This window comes from Lonchura striata, chromosome 3 (assembly GCF_050655825.1).
Source record: "Lonchura striata isolate lonStrDom1 chromosome 3, ASM5065582v1, whole genome shotgun sequence".
Taxonomy (NCBI): domain Eukaryota; kingdom Metazoa; phylum Chordata; class Aves; order Passeriformes; family Estrildidae; genus Lonchura; species Lonchura striata.
The window spans coordinates 3,451,838-3,474,441 of record NC_140705.1 but is presented as its reverse complement, the minus strand read 5'-3'; positions in this window follow the sequence as shown (position 1 = coordinate 3,474,441).

The following is a 22,604-nucleotide window of genomic DNA, read 5'->3' as shown; positions in this document are numbered from 1 at the left end:
TGTCATTGAGACCTGTTTTGGAGTTGGTCTGATGGGGTAAACAGCCCATGGCATTCCTAGAGACTCCTCCCAAGGACACAACATGGGAAATGTGCCCTCCAGCTGCTCCTTCTCAGCTGAGGCAGCATTTCTGGACATCACTGGGGACAGCTGAAAGAGAAAAATCTGACAAATATGGAAGTGATCCTGCCCACTGGAGCAGAACTGCAGCTGGCACAGGTTCCCCAGAGAAGCTGTGGCTGCTCCTGGATCCCTGGAAATGTCCAAGGTCAGGTTGGACAGGGTTTGGAGCACCTGAGATGGTGGAAGGTGTCCCTGCCCATAGCAGGGAATTGGAACAAGATAATCCTTAAGGTCCCTTCCAACCCCAAAAATTCTGTGATTTTGTGATCTATGGCTCTTCTTTGCTCACCATTTTCTTGGAAAACAAAGCATAGACAAACCCAAATCAGCTTAATGCCTTCCTGATCCCAATTCCCTCTTGTCACAGTGACTTTCCTCCTAATGTCTCCAGGAGGAGCAGCTGGAAGTCCCTACTGCAGGGACTGTGCTGCCTCTACACCTTGCTCCTGGGGGAGACTGGGTGGGTTTCCTAGAGAAGAGCTCACCATGGCACAGAGAATTGTCTTGTAATTTTTAAGGCCAGTTTTTCCTTCCATTCTTGTCAATGTCCTCAGCTTTGGACTCCAGTGTCACCCCCAATGGCACCTCCAAGTTACCCTAAGCCCAGAGGAAAGGGCTCCCCTGTCTCTCTTTGAGAGGAAGGAAATCATGCTTTGCTCAGTTTAATGCACAGCAGAGGGAAATGATTTAAAAACCCAAATTAAAAAGTGGATCACCAGTTTTATCTGGGAAAAACCGAGAATGCCCTGTGGATAGTGACAATTTAATCTCTTAGGGAGGTTGGGATCAACAGGGATGAGCAGAGACTGTTGAAGGTCTGACTTTGTGCAGGTGTCAGTCCAAGTGCCAGGCGGGGACACCAGCAAAGGTGCTCACCAGTAAGGAACAGGGGTGGGGGCTGCTTACACACCAGTGATAGTCTGGACAAGGCCAGGTAATGCCAGCTGGCCTCAGGCCCAGCAAACAGGCCCTGGCACAGTTTAATGGACTGGAATAGACACCTCCAGAGTGTCCAAGGCCACGGGAACAGAGCCAGGAATAGGCTGTGTGACCTCTTTCTTTAGGACTGGCAGGCTCAGGGAAACAGTGATGGAGGAACAGAGCTGAGGGTTTTGGTTTGCGTTTGTAGCTTGGTATCTGTAGTTTTCCACAGACTGCAAATATAATGTGGAGAGAAGGGCAAACTGATAAAAGGGATGCTTGGAAAAGAATGGGGTTTATATTTGTGTTTTCATCTTCTATTTCCAAGGTCTGGAGAACAGAGATGCACAAGGTTGGTGCATAAAGGGGACATAATTTCCAATCCTGATGAGCTCCTGCAATGAACACTGAAGCAGAGTAAATCCTGGGAGCAAGATGGGAATCTTGTGAGGGTGGGGAGGCCCTGGCACAGGTAGCCCAGAGAAGCTGTGGCTGTCCCATCCCTGGAAGTGTTCAAGGTCAGGCTGGACAGGGCTTGGAGCAGCCTGGAATAGTGGAAGGTGTCTGTGCCCATGGCAGGGGGTGACTGAGAAGGTTTTTAAAGCCTTTTCTAACCCAACTACTCTGTGAGTCTGCGATTTCTTGAGGGGATACGTTGGAATTTTGTGGGTGGGTGACCACAAAGCCACACAGCAAAGGCAGCAGGAGGGAGAGCTCATCCCACCATCTCATTGTGTCCTTTTGCAGGGAAGAACAATTTGGGAATAGAAGTCACAGGGAGTTGAGATCCCAGGCCAGTGTGTTACTGGCTCCTACACTTCCTCCTGGAGCTCCCAACCTGAACCCCCTCCCACAGAAGCTGCTCCAGGCACCATGGATGGTGAGGAATGCCAGAGGAACAGCTCAGGATGCTGGGGCTGCCAGCAAGAAGGCAACTTTGGGTGACGTTCAACTAAGAGAAACCCCAGATCTCTTCTCCACCATCACTGCTCCAGGCAGGAGCCAGGAAAACCCCAGCAGCACTGCTGGGAGGGCAGCTTTCAGCAGCTCTCTGCAGCTTGAGATCCCACAGGCTCAAGGTGAAACGTGTGCTTGCCGGAGCTCACCTCTAGGTCAGGGGTGATCCGTGTGGTGGAAAAGTCTCTCCTCCAACCTGTGCTTTTAAAGAAAGGCTCAGTATCTTCTGTTGTCTGGTCTTAAGGTAATTTATTGCATGTTATTTAAAATATTTTCTTCTTGAGCTGATGTGGTTTGCTCAGCAGCTCAGGCAAAGGCACAGACACACCCTGACATCCTCTCTGACTCCTGACTGCTTCTTCTCTCTCCCTACCCAGGGCTGGTGTTATTTTTTATATGATACATTACATGTTAAATGTTTATAGTTTTTTCCTAATGCCTATTACTTATATTAAATGATGCCTTTCTACTCTAAACCAATCTGTGAGTGCCAACATCACCAAGAACATGGAGGTAAGGAGGAAGAAAGAGGGAGGACAGGACGGGCCCGAATCCCTCCATCTTAAAACTTTTGACCCCTATGTATAAGATCTAAAACCCCCCTGTATAGCACTTAAAAATTCTTCTCTCTACTTTGCGACTATTTCTACTACAATATCCAAACTTTTGTGACTTCTTGTTCTTTTTGCAAGGTTGCTAAATTGTTCTATGGTTTAAATCTAAAATCACAGCTGTTTCCAGCTGTCTGCTAGGGTCTTAAATGCTTCTGACCTGGACCCGGAGCATCTAAAAATGTCTGAGGGACACTTTGGGTTCCGACACGTGTTCGTGAGAAGATTTAGGGAAGGCTGCCATCTCTTGGATAACTGCAAAATGACGGCACCTGCCTGGGAAACGCCGGAGAAGGACAGGCTGAAGTTACCCCCGCTCTGCTCGTGCCCCGCACACGTCTTTATTTAGGGCAAACTGGGATCAGATCTGGGAATGAGCAGATTTTCCGTCTGGCTTTCCGTGCCTTTCGGCGGTGGCTGCCTCTGTGGGGCCGGGGCTGCACATCTGGCGAGTTTTATTTGGACCACCTTCCACCTGGCTGCCTGCGGGTCACACACGGGTGGCAGAGGTACCACGAGACTTGGGACAGCCTTTCTGGGGTCTCTTTTCCCATCCCCGCTGTTCTCAGGTGGTTTCAGGGGATCCTTTCCCCTTCCCATAGGAAGCCTTTTGCCATTTGCAGAGGCCACACCTGCCCTGCCCAGCCCTGAGGTGCAAACCCTGCCCTCCTCTGGCTCCCTGTCCCCAGGGTCCCTTCCACTGCCCTCTCTCCCAGACCCAGCTGCTCCACGGCTCAAAAAACATCCCAGCACCTGCCTGCCTGGTGGCCCACTTTCCTGCAGATTAAACATTTGTCTAATGGCCGTAAGCTGCTTAAACATGTCTTGGGCAAAGCCCCTTTGTGAGTATCCCGAGAATAAATGGCTTCCTGCTGGGACCACTGCAATGCCCCCACTCCAAAGCGTTTCTTATGGATGCCTCATCTGGTTGCCTTCCCTTTTGTGCCTCCAGTCTGCTCATCTCCTTTCCAGGAGTGAGGAATTTACCCCATCGTGGACAAAGGGAATTGGCCGGTGCTGCATTGCCAAAGAAAAATCCCCAATCCTGCCTCCCTTTTCCATCCTGCTCCATCTTTCTGGGATATCCCAAAGCACGCCCCTCCCTCCAATCCCATGTGTTCACCCAGCCAGCCAACACCACAATGTTCAGGATCTGCCAATGCATGAGTGTGCAGCACTTTCTAATCAGCCTGACAAAACCCAAATAAAATCAGAGCCAACATATCCAGTGCTTCCAGGATTTTCCACCCCCAGATGCCTGTCAGCTCTGCATCTCCATTGTTTGTCCTCCCTGCCACCTCTGACCAAGCTGTGACCTTTAACCTAGACCCAAAAAAGCACGAAACACAAATAAAGTGACTGTCCTAAAGCTGTTTTTATTTTTGGCAGGCATGGGAGGAGGATCAAGCTGACCAATACTGGGAATACTTGCTCCAAACAGTAAGAATTGTGATTTTTTTTTTTTTTTTAAAGGGAACTTTCTATTATGATGACTTTAACTTGTCACTCAGTTTTTTCCTCCTGAGGATATATGATACAGACCCCTATGCTGCACCCGTTTTATTTTCTAAAAACAAGTGCTGACTCTAAAAATCCCCATAATAACCCATTTTCCTATGCTCTGAATATCCAGCACAGAAATAACAGAAAATACCCAAGCACTTGGAACAAGGCAAGGAATTCCAGTGACACCCTGTGCCCTAATTCATCCAGGGCTTATGCTATTAGAGGAGGTGATGCTAAGCTGGTGCTCCTAAGCTGTGGCTCCTTGGATATTAGAGAAGGAAAGAGTGTGGGGGAGGTGACTGGAGTGGAGAAATAGGCAATGGCTTAGCAATGCCAGGTTTTAGAGTATCACTGAGCCTGATGGCTGTGATTCCCCTCAGGAAAGAGTGCTCTGGTAGGAGGGAAGGACATGTGGGCTGCATGGAGACCTGAAAAAGAGGCAAAGTGATGCTATTGCCCCCAAAACTGTTCTGCTTTTCAGATGGAATGTGGGGTATCCCCCTGGTGTTGGGAATCCTAAGGTGTTGGAGGCCAGTCCTTCAGCTCCCATGGTGCTGCAAGGGCTGAGAGAAAGCAGGAAAGGTCATTGGGAAGCAGCATGAGGCATGAGGGAAATGTGGAGGAGAGGAGAGGAGAGGAGAGGAGAGGAGAGGAGAGGAGAGGAGAGGAGAGGAGAGGAGAGGAGAGGAGAGGAGAGGAGAGGAGAGGAGAGGAGAGGAGAGGAGAGGAGAGGAGAGGAGAGGAGAGGAGAGGAGAGGAGAGGAGAGGAGAGGAGAGGAGAGGAGAGGAGAGGAGAGGAGAGGAGAGGAGAGGAGAGGAGAGGAGAGGAGAGGAGAGGAGAGGAGAGGAGAGGAGAGGAGAGGAGAGGAGAGGAGAGGAGAGGAGAGGAGAGGAGAGGAGAGGAGAGGAGAGGAGAGGAGAGGAGAGGAGAGGAGAGGAGAGGAGAGGAGAGGAGAGGAGAGGAGAGGAGAGGAGAGGAGAGGAGCCACAGGGGCAGGAGGGATGTGGGCAGGGGGAGTTTCAGGAGCAGAACATGGGCAGAGACCAGGAAGGGAATGGTTACATTGACCCAGGTCATGTGGTGGCTTCATCAGGATCCCAGGATTTGACACAGGAAAGGGCTAGTGAGGTGCTGGGTCTTGAAGAGGGGAAAAATAGATGGAGGAATTATGTCAGGGAATAAAGACAATTGGTGCAGTGCCTGTATGGCCAACAGGATTTAGAGATAATCCAGGGACACCACCTGCTCTGGTCTGGGTGTCACTGGCAGGGAAGAGCCACACCCCACAGGTCTTGGGGCCACTGCCAGCCCAACCTGTGGCCAAACAGCACTTCCAAAATCCTTGAAAAGGCTCTTTCAGCATTTTTTGCCTTGAGATTGACTTGGATCACCCAGCAGTCAGGCACCCAGCTCCTGCAATTCCCCTGGAGAGGGGATTCAGGTCTTCAGTCCCTAAATGTGATTAATGACACCAGTCATAATTTCTGTGTAGGACCAGAGCATCTCAGAGCACCCAGATTCTCTCCAGAAATTTATAAATCTCTTAAGAGATTTACAATTTAAACATGGTCTCGTGCATGCTCCAAAACCAAGATAGAGTGGCCAGCTGGGCTGGATCTGCTGTTAAACTTTCTCAGTCTTCAAAACAGGATGATCCCTCCAGGTGGTCCATTGGGAATGGTCCCTTGTCCATGTTAACTCCTGAGCTTCCCAGGTTATTCCAGCCAATGTCCCAGCTGAGCTGGAACAACCAGTTCAGCAGTAGGGGTGGCTATCTGTGCCCCAAATAGTTTCATTCCCAGTTGTAGCCGTAGCCCCAGGGATTCTAATTCCAGTAGGGTGGAGTAGGACAGTGGCCACGTGGCCACAAGGACCAGGAGCGGCGCAAACCAGAAGCAAAGACCTTCACCAGCAGTGTCAGCTCATAAAACATGAGGCAAAATTGTAACTCATGCAAAGATAAGAAGCCTCTTTTTCTCTTTAAAAGTGAAAATGCAGGAACTGAGTAATTACTCCAGGCCTGGCTATCCAGTCAGAAAGCATCAGGCATTTCTGAGCAGTGCTGGGTGAGGGACTGACGGGGCTGGCTGGCATTTCATCCCAGCTTCCTTTCACTTGAGCAATCCGCTCCGAAGACTCTTGCTTTAGTCACTTTTACGGCTCTTTGCACTCAAGGCTGCAGCAGCATGTGCTGGAAGAGATGCTAAATGTTGTTTTGTAGCAATGTTTCCCCTAAAAGTAACATTTTTTCCTTCTTTCTGAATAGCTGTTTCCCCTATTTCTTGTGATACCTGGTGCATTTTCACTGAGAAATGCGAGCTCTGGCCAAATTGTACTTGGAATCCCTGAGTTTCTTCTTGTCTTTCAATTTCCCCTGAAATTTAAAGGGGTGAACTCATCATCTGCCCTCTTCTGCTGGGTCTCAGATGGTGTTAGCCCTTTAAATTACTTCCTTGCCTCTTGCCATCCAGAGGGACCAGGACAGGCTGGAGAGGTGGGTCCATGTGAACCTCATCGAGATCAACAAGGCCAACTGCAAGGTCCTGCACTTGGATCTGGGCAATCCCAGGCACAAGAAGAAGCTGGGAGGAGAATGGGACTTCTCCTGGGGAGAAAGATTTGGGGGTGTTGGTGGATGAGAGCTGGATGTGACACAGCTGTGATCATGTCCTGGGTTGATCCCCCAGCATGGACAGCAGGGAAGGGGGGATTCTGCCCCTCTGCCCCTCTCAGGTGAGACCCCACCTGCAGAGCTGCTCCAGCCCTGGGGCCAACAGCAGGAGGATGTGGAGCTGCTGGAGAGAGTCCAGAGGAATCCAGAGATGCTCCAGAGCTGGAGCTCCTCTGCTCTAGAGCCAGGCTGGGAGAGCTGAGGGTGCTCACCTGGAGAAGAGAAGAATCCAGGGACAGCTCAGAGCCCCTTCCAGAGCCTAAAGGGGCTCCAGGAGAGCTGGAGAGGGACTTGGGACAAGGGATGGAGGGACAGGACAAGGGGGAATGGCTTCAAACTGCCAGAGGGCAGGGTTAGATGGGATACTGGGAATTGTTCCCTGAGAGGGTGGTGAGGGCCTGGCACAGGGTGCCCAGAGAAGCTGTGGCTGCCCCTGAATCCCTGGAAGTGTCCAAGGCCAGGCTGGACAGGGCTTGGAGCAACTTGGGACAGTGGAAGTTGTCCCTGCCCTTGTCTGGGGGTGGAACTGGGTGAGCTTTAATGTCCCTTCCAACCCAAACCATTGTGGGATTCCATGATTATTTGTGTGTTTTCTTAAACATACAGGAGATCTTTGCCCCGTGAAGCCAAAAGATGTGTTAGACATTTCATGAGTAATCTTCACCTGTGTTCCAGTGTGCCAGAACACCCTGAGGAGCTGCACAAGTTTGTCTTCATTCAGGAGAGAAAGCAGTCAAAAATCCAAAAATATTTTGTAAAGACAGCAGAAGGGTTTGAGGATATTATAATGAAAAAAGAGAAAGAAACCGCAGGCCTGAAATTCTCTTTCCATTTTTCCCTGCCCTGTATAACACAAGTCACTGGATGTCACTTGGTGAAGATGAAGTTCAGTGGAGGAGGAGGAATTCAGAGGTCCCTCCACTGTGTAAAGCCAATTTATGGACTTCACTGCTAAAGAAGGTCACTGAGTCAACTGCTGTGACTGGATAATTGCATGACCACGAACATTTGCAGCTCTGCATGCGAAGATCCTGTAATAAAGGTAATCAAATCTCATGCTCCAGCGCATAAGTGGATCTTGGGCAGCAGCCGGGGGAGAGCTTTTCCACCCACACAGCCAGAACTGTGCAGACACTTTGGAGTGTGATGGAGGCAACCTCAGGAGCCTCCGTTTTTGGCCACCGCCGGAGGCAGGAAAGGGGCTTTGATGAGCTGGTGGTCTAAGTGGGAATGGCAATTCCTGTGCAGGAGCTGGGGAGATCACGGAAGGGGCCGGGTGTGATTAGTGTGCTACAGTGAGTCACTGTGCACGGGGAAATCCGTGGCTCAGGAGATTGCCCCAGCAGCAAACCCCGGCCTGGAATGTTGGCAAAGCACCACAGGGCACTTATGAAGTGAGTCTGAAATATCCTGGGAGACTGCAGGTGACACTTTGCCCAGTTCAGGAGTGAGGAGTGATGAAGGAGCCCGCACAGATGCCCAGAGATGATGTGGACTCCCCATGCCTGGAGGTGTTCCAGGCCAGGTTGGACAGGGCTTGGAACAACTTGGTCTATGGAAGGTGGCCCTGCAATGGCAGGGGGGGTGGAACAAAATGGTTTTTCAGGTCCTTCCAACCCAAATCATTCTGTGATTCTATAGTTCCATCCTCAGCAAACACTGAAACACTGACCTCCCTCCCATGAACAAACCATCGGTTTAATGTCAATGAAAAGCCCAGCCATGGTGCTGTCACTACTTGGGGTGTCCTGTGCAGGGACTGGAGCTGGACTCAATGGTCCCTTCCAGCTCAGGATATTCTATGGTTCTACTGCAAACCAGAGAGGAAGCATAACACCCTGATGGGTGCATTGATGGGGATTGAGGATTGGGATCTACATGTATTTATATGGAAAAATCAAGGAAATCAGAACCTATGTAGTCCTAACAAAGATTTCCAACATATGCAAGAGAAAAAAACCCCGAAAACCCAAAAAAACCCCTCAAAAACCAGTCACTGCAGAGTTCTTAAAATCCCATCTAGAATGGGTTGGAAGGGACCTTAAAGCTCATCTTGTTCCAACACTCTGCCATGGGCAAGGACACCTTCCACTATCCCAGGTTGCTCCAAGTCCCATCCAACCTGGCCTTGGACACCTCCAGGGATGAGGAAGCCACAGCTCCACTGGCACCTTAAGCCGAGGCCTCACCACCCTCACAGGGAACAATTTCTTTTTTTTTGAAATATTTAGAGGAAAGAAGAGGGCACAGACAAGCAGCATCTTGGAGAAAAGTGCATCCAGCTATAATGTGAAAACTGCAAACTGCTCAGACAAAAATGCATCCTGTGGGGGTACAGGGGACCCCAAATTAGTGCCCTTCAAACCTAAACATCCAAGGGACTGCATCTTTGATTACAGGGCCCAAGCTCTGCATCAGGAGGCCGTGAAAGCTGTGATTTCTGCAGGTCAGCACAGGCTGGAGCAGAAAGGGATGTTTCCCAGCAAGCAGAGAGCTGTGAAATATCCCATGGAAAGCCAGCGCCAGGGATCCGCTCCCATCTGATCCACAGTAATTTCACACAGTGGTGGAGGTTTTCACACGTAGCAATAAAGAGTGATTTTGGGAGGCAAATAGCTGAAAGAGCAGAAGCACCTGGAAATGAAGGTATCACCTCTGGCCATGATTGCAGCTCTGTGATGTTGGGAACCAGCACCAGGATTTCCCAGAGGGGCCCAGCTGCCAGACTGTTACTCTGCCTTCACACAGTCAAATGCACCCACATCCACAATTCTCTGAACTCTGGGGGAAAGTACACAGGCAACCATGCAAAACAGGCTTTGCTGCAGTGCTGGGACAGCCATCAATCATCTCTGTCCACAAAACCCACACAGCCCACTCGGGGAGCGTGTTCTGGGGCCATGTTCTGGCTCTTCTAAGGAAAAAAGGAGAGGTCCTGGAAAGTCGGTGCAGATGAGGCCACAAAGATGATCTGAGGGCTGGAGCACCTGTCCTAGGAAAACAGGCCGAAAAAGCAGAGTTTGTTCAGTCTGGAAAGGGAGAACTCATTATGACCTTCTAGTAATTAAAGACAGTTTATAAAAAAGAGGAAGAGGGACTTCTGGCAAGGCCATGGAGTGATAGGACAAGTGGAGAGGCTTCAAAGTGACAGAAGGAAGAGGTAAGAAAAAACTGTTTCCTCAGAGGATGGTGAGGCCCTGGCACAGGTTTCCCAGAGAACCTGTAGCTATTTTGGATACCTGGAAGTGTCCAAGGCCAGGTTGGATGGGGCTTGGAGCACCCTGGGATAGTGGAAAGTGGAGGGTGTCCCTGCCCATGGCAGGGTCTTGTAACAAGATGATCTCTAAGGTCCCTTTCCACCCAAACCATTCCATGATTCTATGATTCTGTTTCCCAGCAGTGATGCCTCCAAAAGGAGCTTGTGGCACAACTCACCTGCTGAGACACAAGCTGTGGTTCTAGTGCCTTAGATGGGAAACTCAGAGGTGAATACATCCCCATCTGGCAGGAAAAATCCAAGGACTGGATTGACTGAAGCCCATGCACAACATGGATGGATGGATGGATGGATGGATGGATGGATGGATGGATGGATGGATGGATGGACAACAGAGGTAGAAAATACTTGAAAACACTGAGATCCCTCCTAAAGCTGGATGACTGACATGGCTTTGACCCTCAGGAGAGCTCCAGCTCCCAAGTCACCCTCTATCAACACCCCTATTAAGCAATTCAAGGTAGACTTTCAGGCTCAGGAGGAAGCTGTGAAGTCTTCCACGCACATTTTATCCTGCAAAAACAGTGTTAGCTTGTGTCTCCTGTAGCGACAGGGATGTCTCTTTGCACTGCCCTCTCTGTACCTAGGAAGTTGTCCTTTGCAGGGGAAGATCCTGATTCAGCAAAATATTACACCTAAAATTAACCTGAAGCCCATCTGTGCTCCTTGAAACAAGTGGCACTGGGAGCTGGTTTGAATATTCTGCCACACAGACACATCTCAGGATTGAGACATGATAAGGGATAAGGATTTAAATGTTTTGTTTAATCAAGAGGTGATAAAAGAGCTGTTGAAAAGGAGGTGGAAGCAGTGTTGTACATGATACCCTGAAAGCACATATGAGCAATCCAAGGTTGTTGGACTCCCTGTGAGAAACCTGGAGCAAGGAACAGGGTGTGTGCTTATCTCTCGAGTGTCACAACACTGCCCCTGGCAGCTCCTAAAAACAGGAGTTTGCTGCCTCTCACCCTGCTGGCCCGACCACCTTGCACCAAATCCTCCCGGCAGCTGGGAGCTGCAGCCACACTGAGGAGGGAAACTTGCTCACAGGAGTGGAACCAGCAGATTCTCCCTGGAATGTTAACTAATGAACAGGCAGGCTCCAGGCATGCTGCATCCTCAGCACCTTGAGCAGCAGTGACTTGAAAGAGCAATGAGAGCCATTCTCATCTGGAGGTTTCTTGGGGGCATTTCTGACCAGTCCTAAGCAGGATCAAGAGGATCACAGAATCACACAATGGCTTGCCTTGGAACAGACTCAAAAGCTTATCTAGTCTGACCCCTGCCATGGGCAGGGACAGCTTCCACTATCCCAGGGTGCTCCAAGCCCTGTCCAACCTGGTCTTGAATACTTCCAGGAATCCAGAACAGCCACAGCTTCTCTGGGAAGTCTGTGCCAGGGCCTTACCACCCTCACAGGGAACAATTCCTTCCTAAACTAAACTCCTCAACTAAACCTCTCCTAGTTTAAAGCCATTCCCTCTGCCATTCCCAGGACTGTTCTTCATGTTCAGGTCTATGAATTAAGTCTCTCTATTGAGTCATAGAATTGTGGAATGTTTTCTGTTGGGGGGGACCAATAATGAACATCCAATTTCAATCCCTTGCCATGGGCAGGGACACCTTCTACTAAATCAGGTCACTCAAATCCTTACCCAGACTGGTATTGAACATCTCCAGGATATAGGGAGTTTACAGCAACAAGACAGGGATGGGAATGTCTCAGAGAAATGGGAATTCTTTTCTCTATTAAGATGAAATGTTACAGGTACTGCAGAGTGATTAGTCAGGCCTGCACAATCTCTGCTGGTGGTGGAAGGACAATTAAGAACTTTTTGGGTCATGGTAGGTCTCATTCAACAGGCCCAGTTTTGCAATCTTTATCTGGACAGTTGCCCCACTGCAAATACAGTGATCTGTAAGATTTAGATCAAGAGTTATTGTTTGCTGCTGTTTCAGCTTCTTTTTTTTTTCTTTTTCTTTTTTTTTTTTAAGATCTTCTTTCCATTCTGCCCTAAAAATGCCAGAGCTTGTTATCCTCTCCGAGACAACCTGAGCATTTGTGCCGCAGACTCCCTTGTGCCCCTTCTGATCAGCCTAACCAGCAGAGAACTGAGTTCCTCACACTTCTCTTTGAGGAGTTCTTGCTGTCCTCCAGCTTTGCTTCACCTCCATGGGATTCCCTCTGTCCTGCACTGCTCATCCCCTGAGCAGAGTAGGTGGGTTCTCTGGCTCTGGCTGGGTTTCCCATGGGACATGCCACAGGGAACAGTTTGTGACGCTTTCCAAAGACCAAACTCACCATTCCTGGCTCTCTGGAAACCCAAGAAGCGAGACACAAAGTGTCACCTAATCAAAGGATCTATCTTCAATAAGGTTCTTCTCACTCTATCTGGTCTGAGTTGCCCTTGCCTAATTTCACCTCTCTAAAAGTTAAATTTCTGTCCAGTCAGCAGAAAAAGACTGGACACATCCAGAGCATAGTTCCTCCTGTCCTAACAAGGACAGGTGCCCAAACAAGGAAAGGAATTTCCTTCCAGTTGTGCTGGCATCCTCTCCAAATCTTGCAGAGAAACTCTGAAGGATCAGCTTGGACAAGGAAGATGTCCAACTTCTAGATGGCTAAAGCAAGACGAGATGAATTCCCATGCCTGGCTTTGTGTTTAGGAACCTCAGAGGGAAGAACAATTCTTCCACTGCTTTATTAAGCAATCTTCAAGCTTATTTATCTCTTCCTTCCAGTCTCTTTAAATGCCACTGAAGTTGCTGTCATCACAAATCAGAGTCACCAGAACTGCCTTTCAAAGCAAAACTCCAAACTGAGAAGAAAAGACATGGCTGGGCAGCAAACCCCAATGGGCTGTGTATTGCAGGGGCAGGAGCACGGGGACTCCTCCAGCCTCTCCTCACCCTGGGCCATCCTGGTCCTGTGCAGGTTCCAGAGGAGCAGGGTGCCCCAGGAGCATTACAGCAGCTGGATTACTTCAAATATTTGCACTTCAGGAGGACTTTCTTTACACAATAGGTTGTTAAAAATTGGGACAGGCTGCCCAGCAAGATGGTAGAATCACCATCCCTGGAGGTGCTCAAGGAACAGCTGGAAGCGACACTGAATGCTCTGGTTTAGTTGCCAAAGTGGTCCAAGTTTGGGCTTGATGCTCTTTGAAGACTTTTCCAATCCATATGATCCTGTAAAACTGAGGATTCACCTCACATTTTCTCCCCACTGTTGTCATTAGCAAAGTCCTATAAGAAAAGTAAGATCAAGGAAAACACATATTTGTCTTTAATAATTCTACTTTCCACACATTTTTACCCCAGAGGACTCCTTGAACTCATTACCATTTGCCTCAAATGGGCTTTTCTTCCTAGTTCACATTCTGGAGCAGACCATCAGTTTTTTCCTATTCCCAGTTCTCGACTCCTCCAGGATTTTGCAGGCTGTGCAGATGTCCTGAGCCCCTCTGGAGAGGTTTGTCACTGTCCAGCCATGGCAGCTCTGTGTCCCAGAGGTCCTCACGCCCCAGCAGTTCTCATGCAGTGACTTCTTCCCAAGCTCTGGCATGAGTGGGGATCAGCTAGTGCTCCCCAGTGGTGGCTGATCAGCTGGTAAATGGAGATTTGCTCCAGGAGAAATGTGCACCTACCCCAGGGTGATGCTGCAGCAGGTGTTTGAGTCCCCAGTGAGCCCAGGCTGGACAGTGAGATTTGGGAATGGTGATTTATAAAAGAGCTGGAAGAAGTGAAGCAGAAAAGAGATGAGGGAATAAAGAGGGTTTTTTAATGTTTTTCTAGTTTCTTGAGGAAACAAGGCTGGGGAGATCACACCCTCAGAGTGCCCATCTCTAACTTTCTGTGTCTTTATTATTCCTATCTGCTCCAACAATTCCTTCATCCATCCAAGAGTTTCTACTAGACCCCAAGGACACAAAAGACATCCTATAAATGTCTTCTCCCAGGTGAAGCTGCAGATGACAGGCACAGTTCCCAAAGAAGGGAAATCTTAAAGTCACTCCTTGTTCAAAGACTGCTGGTTTCACTTCATTTGGGGCTGGGAGTTGAAGATGGGGCTTTGAGCAAACACACCTAGAGGAAGGTGTCCCTGCTCATGGAATGAGATGATCTTTAACATCCCTTCCAACCCAAATTCTGTGATTCTATAATTTGTTTGGATTCTTTTTTTTTTCCCCAGTGTGTGACTTTGTTTGATTAGAAACAAACTGCATCCCCAATATGCATCTATACATTTTACTTATCATCATGTAGCATTGTTCTACTAATGAGTTCTACTAATGAACTTTATGACATTCCCAAAGTATTTGCCAAGTGGTGGTTATCTGCCACTTTTAACCAGGGAAAGAGAACTTGGGAAAGGGTGAGAGGATTCAAAGGACACATTCATACCTGGAAAAGCTATTTGAAATTAAGTTTCTCAGGTTTTTTAGCAGAAAACTCACTCTATAAATACCACAGTTGAACATAATTAAATTGAAATTCATTTTCAGCATCAAAGAAACAACACTATAAATCCTGCTGTGAACTCAAAGGTAACAATGCCAGGTGTCTGGGATGCAGAGATGCTCAGAAGGTTTTCCAGATGTCACCTATCAAGAACAGTCCTGGGAGAAGGACTTGGGGGTGCTGGCAAGAGGCTGGACATGCCCTGGCCCTGAAACCCCCATGTCCTGGGCTGATCCCACAGTGTGGGCAGCAGGGAAGGGGGGGATTCTGCCCATCTTCCCCAGTCAAGTGAGATCCCACCTGGGGTCTCCCAGCACAGGAAGGACATGGGTTGGAGTAAGTCCATAAGAGGTACCAAAATGACCAGAGGATGGGGCACCTCTTTTGAGAGGAAAGGTTGAGGAAGTAGGGACTTTTCAGTCTGGAAGAGAGAAGGCTTTGGGATGACATAATTGTGGCCTTACAGTGGCTAAAAGGAGCCAAAAGGAAAGTTGGAGAAACAGCATTTACAAGGGCCTGGAGAGACAGGACAAGGTTTCACACTGACAGAGAACAGGGATAGATGAGATATTGGGAAGGAATTCTTCCCTGTGAGGGTGGTGAGGCCCTGGCACAGGTTGCCCAGAGAAGCTGTGGCTGCTCCAGCTCTGGAAGTTCCCAAGACCAGACTGAATGGGGTTTAGAGCAACCTGGGATAGTGGAAGGTGCCTCTGCTCATGGCAGGAATGAGGTGGATTTTAGGTTCCTTCTAACTCAACCCATTCCATTATTCTATGACTCCATCAACTCATGTGCTATCATGGACAGCCCATGAAATAACTTTGTTGTCTTTTGTAGGACAGTCCAGGCTTGGTCTTCTTTTCTGCTTTACCCTGGATTTGGAGTAGGTTTTTTTCTTTTTCTTAGGGTGAACAACAGGTGCATCTCTCCAGAGCACAAAACAAAGTCCAGTTTCTTTCCTGAAGCAGAATTCTCCTCTCCACAGGCACTTCAGGAGCAGCTCTATCAACACAGCAACTGACTCTGTTTGGCAAAGGTAAATCTCCCCCACCAGTGCATCGCTGGTGTCTGAGGGTGGCCTGACAAATCCATTGACATGACATAAGGAAAGATTTAGGAGAGGTTTGGGAGCATAATAAATGAATCCCCCATTGAGTCGACTCTACGTTCCTTGGATCTAGCAAGCAATCACAATAAGCCCTTTGGATTACTTTAGACAAATGCTTGTCTGCACAACAAATCACTGCAGATTGCTTATGACAGCCAAATGAGACGTCCTTTCAGAACATCACCAGCAACTCTCACAGCTCTGGAGCACATTATGCAGCAGGAGTTAAGAAATCTTTAAAAAACACATCACCTCTTTTGGGTCTTCTTTCATGGGATAAAGACAAGTAACTTCTAACCTGCTCTGCCAGGGCAGTTTAGCCAAATTGTTTGCTACAAGGCATTAGACCTTTTGTGTTTCTTTGACATTCCAGGTTACTAAAGGATTATATCCATAGACTGTGGTAATCCCTGAATATTTAGAAAATACACAACATGTCTCTCCAAACACCAGACATCTGCCCCATGGTGCTGCACATCTGCCATTCCTATGGATTTCTGAACAATTTCCTTTGATGAGCAGGTTTATTCCAATGGAAATCGACAAATAAGAACAGCTCCCATTCCCTCTTCAAGGCTGTGCCGAGTCTGCAGTTTTGCAGCTTAACATTTTTATCCAAGACAAAAGATGCAGTCAGGCTCTTTGGACATCACACAAACACACAGAAATGTTGAAAGATAAATAGGTTGGTTGCACACATGCACACACACACAAACTCGCCGAAATCTCCTTTGCTGAAAAATCTGTTTCTGCAACGAATACATATTTTTAAATTAACATTTTTTAGAGACACTAACTGCATCTTGAGAGCAGAGAACACATTATTTTGTAGGCGTTTTCAGCAGCACAATACCAACCCCTATTTTTAACTATTGACTAATTACCAGTAGATCTTAATTACATGGTGTGTGGAGGCACTAATAAGTTTACAAATCTGCCAACAACACTAAACACATATGTCTTTGCAAGCATTAGCCTCTCTCTCTTATTTTTAAAAACCTTTTCTCTCTTTCCCCCCTCCAATTTGGCAGCAGAAGGTCCTGGGAAAGGCTATAATTGTGGCTCATTAGAAGGCAAGCATCTAAACACCCATCCTTGTGGAGAAAAGAATGGCTCAAAGCACCAGGAGGAATGAAAAGAGAAGCCAGCAGAGCCTGGAGAATTTGGATTTTCAGCAGGGTGAGAGAAGGGTTGCCTTTGGAGGTGTTAATTTTTGTCTTCTCTGCAAGATTCATGGAACCATGTGTAGGTTTATTGATTAACTTTGTTTAGGAAACAGTGGCTTGGAGCAACCTGGTCTGTGGAAGGTGTCCCTGACACAGCAGGGGCTTGGAATGAGATGATCTTCAAGGTCCTTTCCAACCCAACCAGCTTGTGATTCTACGAGACAGTCTCTGAGAAAAAGGATGGTGCTATTTTATGCATTTAGGTTTAATATTCTTATGTAAAAAGTAGCTCAGCAGGAACTGTTCCCATGCTCTGCTGTGCTGGGTTATGGCACAATGCAGCCAAACGCATCCCAGGGAGATTTTCTGACAGGGTTTTCTCCTCTTGTTCAAGAATTTTGACAAAGTTTTTGCATCCTCAACTCCTGAGAGATGTTTTACACCACAGCTGGACCGTCACATCTACCAAAATACCTTTCAGACCCAGACCCCACAATGCTGCCCACACTTGCAGGCTCTTCCAACAGTCCCAAGTGGGGCTGAGAAAAGTTTGAGCCCTGGGGATGCTCCTCTTGTGCAGGGTCTGTAGGTCTGCAATGCTCCTGTTAAATACAATATTGGGTGAAGTTTGCCCAGTACCACTGAGAGGATTCACGGAGATTCAGGAGGAAAAGAGGTTGCTGCAGGCAACAGATCTTCTGGAAGTCACAAACTTTCATAGCCTTCTTCAAAAGTTGGTCAAGAGGGAGTGGCTTTAACTGCCAGAGGGCAGGGTTAGATGGGATATTGGGAAAAAAAATATTCCCTGTGAGGGTGATAAAGCCCTGGCACAGGTTGCCCAGAGAAGCTGGGGCTGCCCCTGGATCCCTGGAGGTGTCCAAGATGAGGTTGGATGGGGCTTGGAGCAACCTGGGATAGTGGAATGTGGTCCATGGCAGGGGGTAGAAGGGGATGCCCTTTATGCCCCCCTACAACTCAAACCATTCTGGGATTTTAAGATTGAAATCAAGTACTGCCAACTACAGAATTGAACATTTGGAAGTCTGATGGCAAAGACTTCCATGTGCTCTTCCATCAGTTGAGTTTCTGACAAAAAGGAGCATCACCCTGAGACCATCCTCAGCAGAAGCCTCTGCACACCCAGCAGCACTTAGTCCAAGAGTTGATCACTTGTGGAAGGTCTGATGTTGCTTTAGAAGCTATATAGAGGCTATTAATAATATCAAAGAGCTATTAGGAAAAATAAATTATATTGGAATTGTATGGGTTGGTTTTTAAAATAAATAATTCCAATAATTTAACAAGAAGGAAAATTAATCTTCTTTTTCCAAGTGCAAGTGTAGCCAAAGGGTAAAGAATGTCCATATTCTTGGAATAAACACTGGGGACATTTTTAGTCTGTGTCCACGCTACTGCTGATCTCCTGAATGATTTGCCATGGAATCACTGGGTAAACTTGAGTTTTATGACTCCATAAATGAGAGCAGGTGTCTCCTTTCCACATTCATATTTCTAAATGCAGGAGGGTATTTCTGTCTGGGATGATTCAGTGTTTATATTTACACGGTGGAGGAGAGGAGATTATTGTCATTTGCATTGATGAAGGAGGTAGCTGTCACCTTCCAGTTTTTCCATATTGAATCTTTGTTAGCAAATAATATGTCTTGAGTAAAATGAGAGCAGAAGATAATTTAAATGGGCACCACACTTAGCCCCAGCAATGAAATTACAGAAGAGAATCAACATGAAAGCAGAATCATTTTTTTTTTCCTCAACAATTTAGGTAATTATGGACAAGGCAGACATCAGTTTTCCCTGCAAAGAAACTGAACCAGTTACTCTGGTGTCTCAGGGCAAAACTTCAGTTCCTTAATTAACAGATTCAGAAATATTGTGTGCACTGGCAGACGGAAGAAATTATAAGAGCACTTGGCAAATCTGGAAATGTTGGTGATTGCACATGTCAGAAAGCACAGAGTGTGCCTGAACTGGGACTTCAGAATAGCCAGACTTAATTCTGAGATGTTGTCTGAAAAAGCCACGTGATAATTTTTGCCATAGAGATGAGAGACTTCCAGTGTCCCTTTCAAGCTGGGCAAATCTCATCCATTCCCTGAGTTACCAAATGACCCGTGCAAAGTCAAAATAATTAAAAGCATTTAAAAACACAGAAAGGGCATTGGTGATGCTTTTAATATGGTGGGAGAATAAAAGAAAGAAAGAAATCAAGAGACTGTTTATTATCCTACAAAAAAAGAGTTTTGCAAGATTATGGAATGAACAGTCTTTATGTCCCATCTCCTTACACTTAATTCCAAGTGACAAAGGCAGGTGAATGGATTTCCCCAAAAACAGGTAAAAATTCTACACTGTTGCTTGAAACTGGAGCCTGTTCCTGCCAAGAGAAGCTGATCTAGGAGAAGACAAAGTCATGGGATGGGAAAATCCCTGGCAAGGAACTGGAATTAGATGATTTTTAAAATCCCTTCCAACCCAGAATATTCTGAGATCCTACATTCCCTCTCAGAACCAAAGTGGGGAAAATGGTGGTTGAAGTGGAGCCAAGGTAGGGGGAGAAGATTTACTGAATGCAAAAGGACACAAAAATCAGAATCCCGTGTGGTGCACAGGGAGAAGAGGAGGGCTGCAAAGGTGTCACCAACACAGAATTAAAGAACATCCAGAGATGGAAGGAACCCACAAGGTTCATCAAAATCCAGCACCTGGCTCTGCACAGCACAACTCCAAGGTTCACACCATGAACAACAGGAATTAAATGGAAATGGAAATTCTGCCCTCAAGATGAAAAAGAAGAGAAAAGCAAAAAGACAGAGCTTTAGGAAAATGGGCCATAGAGGATCTCAGAAGATCAGCAGGGAATCAGGGGAAGGTGATTTCTCTGCAGTACTTTGTCTAGAAGAATGATCAAGAAGAGAAGACACCAAGGTGTAGCAGCCCACACTGGAAAGAGGCAATGGTTGGGTTGATGTTTAAGCCAGAAGGAAATGGAAGAAGCTGCAGTCACCAGTCACCAGCCACCTTTTCCTTGACTTTTTTCCAGAGGGAAACCCAGGTACGTTCAGATTTGTGCAGCATCCTGTCTAAATTTGGTTTGATGTAAAAGGTCATGCATTTAATTAACAATTCTGTAGTAACAGTGCTAAATACCAGAAAAATCTTCTGTTACATTCAGAGCTTTGGGGGAAGTTTACAGCATCATGAGACCCCACCTGAGGTGCTGTCTCCAGCTCTGGGGCCTCCAACATAAGAAGGACATGGATCTGTTGGACTGAGTCCAGACGATGCTATGGAGATACTCTGAAGGTTCCTTCTGCTCTGGAGCCAGGCTAGGAGAGCAGGAATATTCACCTGGAGAAGATAAGGATCCAGGGAGACCTCAGAGCTCCTGTCAGGGCTTAAAGGGAATCCAGGAGAGCTGGAGAGGGACTTGGGATAAGGGATGGAGGGATAAGAAAAGGGGGAATGGCTTCCCACTGCCAGAGGGTGGGGATAGATGGGATATTGGGAAGGAATTACTCCCTGTGAGGCTCTGGCACAGGTTGCTCAGAGAAGCTGTGGCTGCCCCTGTATCTTGGTTCAGAGCAAATTCGGGAGAGAACCCCCAGAGGGGTTCCTTTAGGAAGTAGATTTAATTGGCTCCCCTCCTTAACTGGTTTGGGAAAAAAATACTTTGGAGAAAAGTGGAAAAAACTGTTCATTAAACAAGAAAACCTAAACAATATTGAACAATAAAACTTCTTGCTGCTCTAAAAGAGAGACAAACTCAGAAAATCCCCTCCCTGGGCTGCAGCTCCACTCACTCAGTTTGTTATCTGTCCTTCTAGTGCTGGAAATGCCATGGCCCAGGCCTGGCCCACTGGGCCACAGGTGTGAGCTGCCACTGCTCTTCTGGATGTTCAGTCCACAGCATGTTTGAGCAGGTCCAAAGAAAAGGAAAAGCCACAGTCTAGGGAACTTCTTTGCCTCAGCTAGCTAAAACTAACTAAAAGCAAATGAGAGCTCTGTCTTGCTGTCTGTCCATCCGCAGAAAACACAGTCCAGGAGCAGGAATGTGGAGGAGGGAGCGCAGTTTCTGAAAACAAACTCTGAGCTTCTTCTCCCCCCAGTTCACTTTTGGAACAAGTCTTAAAGGTGCAAAACTTATTATTCAGCATAAACAGAACAGATGACTGGAAATAAAGGCATCATACAGTCAACCCAGGACAACCTGGATCCCTGGAAGCATCCAAGGCCAACTTGGGACAGGGCTTGGAGCAACCTGAGATAGTGGAAGGTGTCCCTGCCCATGGCAGGAGGAGATGATCTTTCAGGTCCCTTCCAACCCAAACCATTCTGTGATTCAGTGATTATCAGTTATAAAAAAAACAAGCATCAGGGGCTGTAGAAAGGGGAATAATTTTACAAGGAATATACCTTACCTTAGTTAAGGTGTGAAATCCAGCTCCACTTCCTCCCAATGGCTCCACATTGGCTTTTTTAGTGACCCAGAAGAGCAGAAAAATGGGATGCTACCCACACTTCCCATTGGCACAGGGGCCAACCTTCACCCTGCTTGGAAGGGGAAGCATTGCCTGATAAGTTTATTTTTCACTGAGCTCTGAAGATCAGCGTGGCACAGTGACAACAGCAGCCAGCTACTCTATGAGATACATCCCTGCCCTTCAGAGCCAATTAAATCACTGGAATCCCATGGGGGGAAGTAGGAAATGCTGTATAGTCACTTTTCCTAAATCCCAGCTTGGAAAAGCACTGAGCAAGTCCATCAAACTGGAAGCCTGAGCTGTTAAAGCTTTTCCGAGGGGAGAAACACAGTTGCCTGCACTGCTCACCACCTTCCTTGGCTCATGAAGTCACGTTGCTTCTTCCTACTGTGTAATGAGTTCCTCGAGGAACAGGACTAAGGGGATTATCCTGTGTTTGGTTTAATGGGAAAGATGCAAGAACTTCCAGAAAAGGCAGGAGGATGGAAATCCTGGAGTCACCCTCTCCTGGCCAGCCCCACATCCCAAGTGGCCCCAGGACCGGGCATCCAGTGTCACTGGTTCAGCTGATGGCATTGAAATGGTGTTCCACAAAGGCATTTTGGGGGAAGCAGAGAGAGCAGATAGGTTCCTTTTGATGCACAGCAATAAATGAAAACAGCTGCAGCTCTCAGGAGATTAAAGGGAGCCTGAGGAGAGCTGAATAAACCCTGTCACCGCAGGTAAGATCTAGATAACAGGAAGGATGAAGTTTTCTAATGCACACGTCTCAAGACCATACTAATTCTTAAATTTGTCAGGAGGTGCAAAGTGATTAAAATGTAACATTTCTGACCAATATACACAAGTTTGGGATTCATATAATTTCATATTTAGTGGGGAACTGGCATCCAGGTTTTATCATGTAACACTTGAGGACCTGAATATGTTTCAAGGACTTGTAAGGAACTGGCAGTGAAGCACCTGGTCCAGCTGTGAGAACAAACCACATTCAGTTGTTTAAAGTCTGGATGAGGCTCTGAACAACCTGGTGTAGTGGGAGACTCCCAAGCCATGGCAGGGAATAGATCGAGGTCTTTAAGGGTCCCTTCCTACTCAAAGCACTCAGTGATTCCATGATTTTATAATCAGTAAGGACTAACACTACTGGCAGTCACTGATATCACTTACCAGTCAATTGCATTGCTAAAATGAGAACTCAAAGATGAAGCCCTCATATAAAAGAGAAGGGATGGAATTGGAAGTGTTCACCAAACATTCCTCACATTGTTTTAGGGGCAGTTCCTATGATGGCTGGGAA